We start from the raw sequence: 7,510 nt of genomic DNA on the forward strand, positions 1-7,510 counted from the left end.
AAGGGTCAGGGGTTTTTTCCCCCAAACGCATCTGCCAGCCGACGACACTGAGGTGAGTTATCGATTCATCTGTTTTCCCTATTTTAGTCAGATTTCATCATGAATTGTGTTTTTCATCCTTTGCAGTGTCGGTAGGCAGTGGAATCCCTTGGTGCTAACGATGAAGAAGAGCATTGCTCTCCAATCGGGGCGGTGACCGTTGGCTGGTGTCACGCCCATCTTGGACGGGAGTGGTGCCAGTGTGACTATGTCGCTGGCTGGTCGGGCACTGCCCGTGGTGGCGCCTATGCCCTTGGAGGGACGAGCGGAAGCGGGCATTCAAGGGTTGCCTTCGGACATCACAGAGCAGCCAGTGATGGCCGCGATACCACTGCCAATGATGGGGCAAATGGGGCTACCGACCACACTCGTGGCACTGACCGTGGTGGGCGTGATGCAACCGGTTGTGTCCCCACCGACACAGGTGGAGGTGGCGGTGGCCGTGACAGATGGGTCATAGCTGGGCTCGATAGCAATGTTGCCCGAGGCATTGGCGCGACCCGTGCCATCGGTGACCCAAGCGACGGCGCCTGGCATGGGCCAGATAGAGGGGGATGCGATCGAGGGGTCCTCGAGATTCATGGTGTTGGGAGAGAGGTTCGCGCCCGCACTGCTGGCCCCTTCCATCACCGAAGGGGGCATCTCGGTAGGAACATCATGGCGAGAGGTGTCGACGGTGCTTGGGGCTGGTAGAGAGTTGTCCCTAACCCTAATGTTGGTGGGCAGTGGCTCACCCACATGGGGCGAGCCCCTGCTCCAGTGCACGGATCCACAGGATTCGGCATCGACCCTTTTTACCCTTGACAACGCTGTAGAAAGCATGGAGCGTGAGAACCTCGATGTAGGGATCGTGTCCGTGCTCAAGGCCCTAGACCACGCCATGGGCTCATTGGGCAATGTTGTTGTTCCCTTCGGTTGGGTATGGTTTGGTCCTGCTTCTTGCCCTTTTCTTCCTCTATATACTTTTTGTATCCTGGTCATCGTCTCCCTGTAGTCCCTCATAGCTCGCAGCCGAGGGGAATCCCGATTCCTTCATCAACAGAAGGAAACCAGGGACCGCCTCGTCGAGGAGGCGTGGCTACATGGGGAGGTGATAGCTTAGCTCACCGCTGCCCAGTAGAGGGTGATCGAGCTAACTCCCCTTGCCGAGGAGGCGGCCAATCTTCAGTCACAGGTGGATGAGGCCCATTGGGATGCTGACGAGGCCAAGAAGGCGTTTAAGGACCTATTGGCGAGGTCATGGGAGGATGATGAAGAAGCCGCTAGGGTTAGGAAGGAGCAGGATGAGTTGCTCAAGAAGGATGTCAAAACCTGTCAGCGGATCCTTGAACTTCTGAGTGAGGTTGGGAAAGAAAGGGATCTGAGGCTAGGGACCAAGTAGAAGTTTGCGGCCTTGGAGAAAAGGGCGAGCCTAGATGTCGTGGCGGTCGCTCTGCTGCACAAGGAGCGAGATGAGCTATTACAAACCACGGAGTGGCTCTGCTCGGAACATGGTGCAGCTCGCTAGGAGCATGACCAGGCTTTCTGAGAGTGTGACTAGGCCTACCAAGACCGCGATGACGCACAACATAAAGTTGGCTCCCTCCAGGCCGAGCTCGAAAGGGAGACGACCCAAAAGCTAGAGGCCAAGAGCATTTCTACCGAGCTGGCTGTGGATGTCACTGAGGAAAGTTGAAAACTTTAGGTGGAGAGTGACGAGCTTGGTATCTTGAGCGTCGCCCTCGACTGTTCTACGATGACCTTGAGGTGGTGCGGTCAGAGGGGACTAGCTCACTCGTGGCTTGTGTCATCGAGATTACGGCCTGGGTGCACCAGCTTGAGAGGAATGCCCTTCACACCAGGGTCAATCCATCCTTCATGATTGCTCGTTCTTATTATGGGGACATCATCGATCTAGAGACGATGAGCCACGACTACATGCCTAGTTATGAAGTCCACGAGCTGGAGGAGATGGAAACGGCGGTGGCTCCCCTTTCATAGGACTTGGCGGATAGGATAGAAGGCATAGTTCTCCCTCGAAGGGGCTAGTTAGTTAAATAGGTCGGGCAGTCGTTCTTGTAATAAGCAGGCAAGTTCTGACCCTTGTGCTTTGTTTAAACAAACTTGTTATTTTGTTTGAACAAATTTGTTCTTTCTACCTTTTTGTGTGTAAAAAGGGGTTAATGCGTTCTGACCCTTCCTATTGTTAAGATCGTAGAGCTCGAGGTGTGGGTGAGAAACTCTGATTACGCAGGTAAGCAAGACTGTCGTAGCCGCTAGGGCGTAGGTTTCTTGCTGTCTGACTAGCCTTACTCAGTCGTTCGTTTCCACAAACCTTGCCTCTAGGTTTTTAACATGAGGAAGGGGTCGAGCACGATGACTATTTTAGAAAGAGTATATATATATACCCTTATCAGCCCCTGAGTGAGGCCCGACCCCTTGCCGTTGTCGGGGTTGGGTTTCTCTAAAGATCGAGAGAGATGGTAGCGAAACTAGTAGGAGAAAGCGTCTCTTGTTTTAGAAACATTTTCTTTAGTTTTTCAGACGTATCCCCTCCCTAGGATCTGAGCCATCATTCTGTGACCGCGCATTTGGTCTCATTGCGAGTCTAACTTTCCTCAAGCCCCCACGCGTAGCGGGTGTACGGTTGAGCGTCGGCTCATCTTTGCAATTGTTACCCCATCCGTGGTTTTCACAACCAGAGGGGTTGAGCTAATGTCACTTGCCTCGATGGCTCGAGTGACGCACTCGGTGAGCTCGCTAACGGGCATGTCTGAGGGGGATCCAGTGCCGTCATTCATGACGAGGTCGGCATAGCCCTCATGTGGCCTTTTACTGCGCCTTAACCTGCCTCCTGGCAGATATCTGAGTTGTTCCGGAGACCAACTCAGGTGGCCCGTTGGCCTCCCCTTGATGGAGATTTTATGGGATTGGCTTGTGGTTAGGATCGAACGAGAAGGTCAAGATGACCCTGCCCGCTTCTGAGCAGTCGGGCAAAGGCCGCTGGGGCTCATCTGCATTTTCTCCCCTAGCCCTGTTTGATGCAAGGCGGCCTCAAGCCCTTCGCGGGCTGGCTTTCAAACCTCGGTCGGTCAGATTCTCGAGTTAGGGTCGGGCGGCTTGAGCCCCTGAGCCCCATTGGGCTCGGTGGGTGTTGGCCATGTTTTATGCATCACCCCATCCATGGTTTTTGCAACCAGAGGGGTTGAGCTAACGACACTTGCCTCAATGGATTGAGTGCCGCGCTCGGTGAGCTCGCAAATAGGTATGTCCGAGTGGAATCTGGGTTCGTCATTCATGACGGGGTCGGCATAGCCCTCATGTGGCTTTCCACTGCTCCTTAACCTGCCTCCCGGCAGATGCCCGAGTCATTATGGAGAGCGACTCAGGTGGCCTATTGGCCTCTCCTCGATGGAGATTCTGTGGGCATAGCTCGAGGTTAGGATCGAACGAGAAGGTCGAGATGACCCTGTCTGCTTCTGAGTAGGTCGGGCAAAGGCTGATGGGGCTCATCTGCACTTTCTCCCCTGGCTCTGTTTGACATGAGGCGGCCTCGAGCCCTTCATGGGCCTACCTTCGAACCTCGGTCGGTCGCTGCTCATATCGAATGAGACGACTACCGCTTTGTGACGCAACGCAAAGCATTGTGATGCAATAATTGCATATGCGATGCTTGGATGTATGTGATGAATGTATGAATGAATGTATGAAAGCATGCATGGGAATGGATGAATGAATGATCATGCACCGAAAAAGCAGAATGGGGGTTGGTAAAGTTACCTTGATGGCTCGAGTGATGGGTTCGGGGAGCTCTTATCGGATATGTTTGAGTAGAATCTAGGTTCGTCATTCATGACGGAGTCGGCATAACCCGCATGGGGCCCCCCACTGCTGCTTACCCATCTCTTGGCAGTGGCCCGAGTCATCCGATCGACTTGGGTGACCTACTGGCCTCTCCTCGATGGAGATTCCATAGGTGGGCCCCTCCAAACCCTTCCTGGGAAGGTGGAGGCTAAAGCTCGGAGTGCAGGCAACTAACTCTGATCACGCTGGAGAGCAAAAATGTCATAGCCACTGGGGCGTAGGTTTCTTACGGTTCGACCAGTTTTACTCAGCGTTTGTTTTTGCAAACCTTGCCTCTAGTTTTTTAACGTGAAAAAGGATCGGGCACGGAGAATGTCTACCGAATAGACATACTCTTACTAGCCCCCGAGTGAGGACTAACCCCTAGCCGTTGCTAGGGTCGAGCGTCACTTAGAGATCGTGGAGTCGATAGCAAAACCAATAGGAGAAGACATGCGTAAATTAAGGGTGACCCATCTCTCAGCAGCGGCCTAGGCCATTCGATCGACTTGGGTGACCCACTGGCATAGGACTTACCTTTGTAAGGAAAATGGACCCTTGGCCCATTTACTTTGGATTTTGGTGTTTGATGACCAACACAACCAAATTGGACTAATGAATTTGCAAGTGTTTATTTTGTAGTTCAATAGGGTGCAAGACGTGACTTGGACGAAGGCGACATGATGATCCGATGATCAACACCTTAAGCAAGACCTTAGGAGCACAAGAAAAGACCCAAGATATCAAGCAAAGTCCAAGCATGAAGATAGGAACCAAGCCGTACGCAAGATCATGAAGAAACGAGCTCGCAGAGGTGACCGGACGCAAGGACCGGACGCTGGAAGCGTGACCGGACGCTGGACCGGTGGCTCGGCAGACAGGCGACCGGACGCGAGGATCGAACGCTAACGGCAACCGACCGGACGCTGGAACGCAGCGTCCGATCGAGTACAGAAAGGTTCCAGAGCGGCATATCTGCAACCGGACACGTCCGGTGGTAGTTGACCGGACGCTGGCCAGCGTCCTATCAGTGTATTGCCGGCTCAACGGTCGAGACGACAGGACGCGTCTAGTCAGGATGATTCAGCGTCCGGTGAGTAGCAGTTTCGCGGGAATTCGACCCCAACGGCTACTTTCTCAGTTGGGCTTATAAATAGACCCCCAACCAGCCATTTGAGAAGTGTGGAACTGAGGAAACATATCAAGAGTATTGATACACCATTTTAGTGATCTCCACGTGCATAGTGCTTATTGTTTTATTAGGTGATTAGCATAAGTGCTTTGCGAAGTGCTTAGGTTGATTATACCACCGCTTATGCGCTTGCTCTAGGTGTTTTCCTAGTGTTTAGTGAGGTTTGCATACCTCTTGCCACCCCGTGCTTGCGAGCACAAGTGTTGTACATCGGAGGGGCTTGAAGTCTTGCGAGATCACACCAACCGCGCTTGTGGTGTGGCCGCCACCGTGTACCGGAGGGAACAAGGCCCGCTGTGTTTCGGCCAGAAGCTTGATAGTGAAGACGGCGGGGAGCATTCGGGAGAGGCTTGCCGAGAGGCACATTGGAGACCCACTTGCGCGTGGGGAAGGCCCGAGGCTATCCACGGAGTGACCCGACCGGGAGCTTGGCCCTTGCGAGGGATTCCTTGCGAGGGGCTCCAACGAGGACTAGGGGGAAGCTTGTGCGCTTCTCGATACCTCGGTAAAAATACCGGAGTCATCGATGGGAGTTTGCATATCTCTACCTTGCTCTTTAGCTTCCGCATTTACATTGATTACTTTACTACGTTTGTGGTAGAGATAGCAACTCACTAGCAAAACCATAGTTGCACATCTAGATAGCTTATCTATTGTATAGGTTTTGCTAGGGTTAGAAAAAGAGGCCATAGTTAAGAGTTAGTTTTTTAAGTTGCCTAATTCACCCCTCCCTCCTCTTAGGCGTCACGGTCCCTTCAATTGGTATCAGAGCCGGTTGGCTCATATTTGGACCCTTGGCTTAACCGCCGTTGAGCCGACGCGTTTGTAGAGTGGTTGGGATGGATACTGCTAGGCCTCCACAATTTGACGGCACTAACTTCCCATACTATAAAGCTAGAATGGCTTGCCACCTTGAGGCGGTTGATTTGGGTGTATGGAGAGTCACTCGTGACGGGATGAAACCCATCAAGAATCCCGAAAAACCCACAAAGAGTGATGAAAAGGAAATGCACTTCAATGCTAGAGCTAAAAATTGCTTGTTTGAATCACTTAGTATGGATGTTTTTAACCAAGTATTCACTTTAAATACGGCACATGAAATTTGGTTAAAACTTAAAGAGCTCCATGACGGCACAAGCAATGTCTGTGAGCAAAAACATTGTCTAGCAAAGCAAAACTATGATTCCTTTACTATGAATGATGATGAGCTTGTTCGTGATATGTATTCTCGTTTGAATCTAATTATCAATGAGCTCCATCAATAGGATTATTAAAGCTAGATGATGCAGACATCGTGAGGAAGATCATCTCCGTTCTACCACAAAAAAAATATGCTAGCATCATCACCATCCTTCACAACATAGAGAACTTGAGCACCATGACCCCGGGCATTGTCATTGGCAAGCTAGTGGCATTTGAAATGTCACGTAAGATGGGTCAAGGAGAAGCATCTTCATCAAGCAAAGGCAAAGCTCTCGCTTGTAGCGAGAAGAAAAAGATGAAGGGCAAGAAAGTTGAGTCAAGCTCAAGCTCAAGCTCCTCAAGCGAAGAAGAAGAAGATGAGGATGATGATGATGAAGAACAAGAATCAAGTGATGATGATCAATCTTCCTCCTCCACCTCCGACCTTGATGAAGAATCAATCAAACTTATCAAAAAGGTGGAGAAGATGATCGTAAGGCTCAATATCAAGGGTGTGCCCATCCAAATTCAAGACCTTGTTTTCACTAATCAAAGAAACGAGCAAAGAAAGATAGGATGCTATAGATGCGGCGAGTTGGGGCACTTTGTGGAAGTTTATCCAAACAAGCCCACACCCAAGGCAAAGAAGAAGGCGTGCAAGAACAAATCCCTCACATCAATAAGGTCATGGGATGATTCCTCAAGTGAAAAAGATCATCACAAGAGGCGAGGGCGCAAGCACTCATCATCAAGCTCTTCTCATGTGTGCCTTATGGCACGAGGTAATGAAAGCTCATCCTCTAGTGAGAGCGATAGTGATGATGATTTGCCTTCTTATAATACAATTGTGCAACAAAATCTTAAATATGCTAAAGTTTGCACTAGTCAACAAAAGAAGCTCAAAAATTTAAAAGAAGAGCTAGGTAGTTCACAAGAAGCATACAAAAATTTGCTTGAACAATATGAAAACTTTGCAAATCTCAATGTTGAACTATCTACTAAAATTGAGCAACTTGAGGCTAGTGCAACAACAAATGCATGCACAATCAATGATGAGCAACTTTTAAAGAAAAATGAAAAATTAAAAGAAAAGTTAGCTAGCTCACAAGAAGCATATAATAGTTTGCTTGCTAAAATGGAAACCATGTGCAAACATTGTGATGAGCTAACAAATAAAGTTGCTAATCTTGAAGCCGTTAGCACAAACCCCACCAAGGCATCTAAAAAGAAAAGTTCTATCTTTAACATGTCTAAAAAGAATGCCTCTACTTCTTG

Source organism: Miscanthus floridulus, chromosome 2 (genome assembly GCF_019320115.1).
Source record: "Miscanthus floridulus cultivar M001 chromosome 2, ASM1932011v1, whole genome shotgun sequence".
In the NCBI taxonomy this organism is placed as follows: Eukaryota; Viridiplantae; Streptophyta; class Magnoliopsida; order Poales; family Poaceae; genus Miscanthus; species Miscanthus floridulus.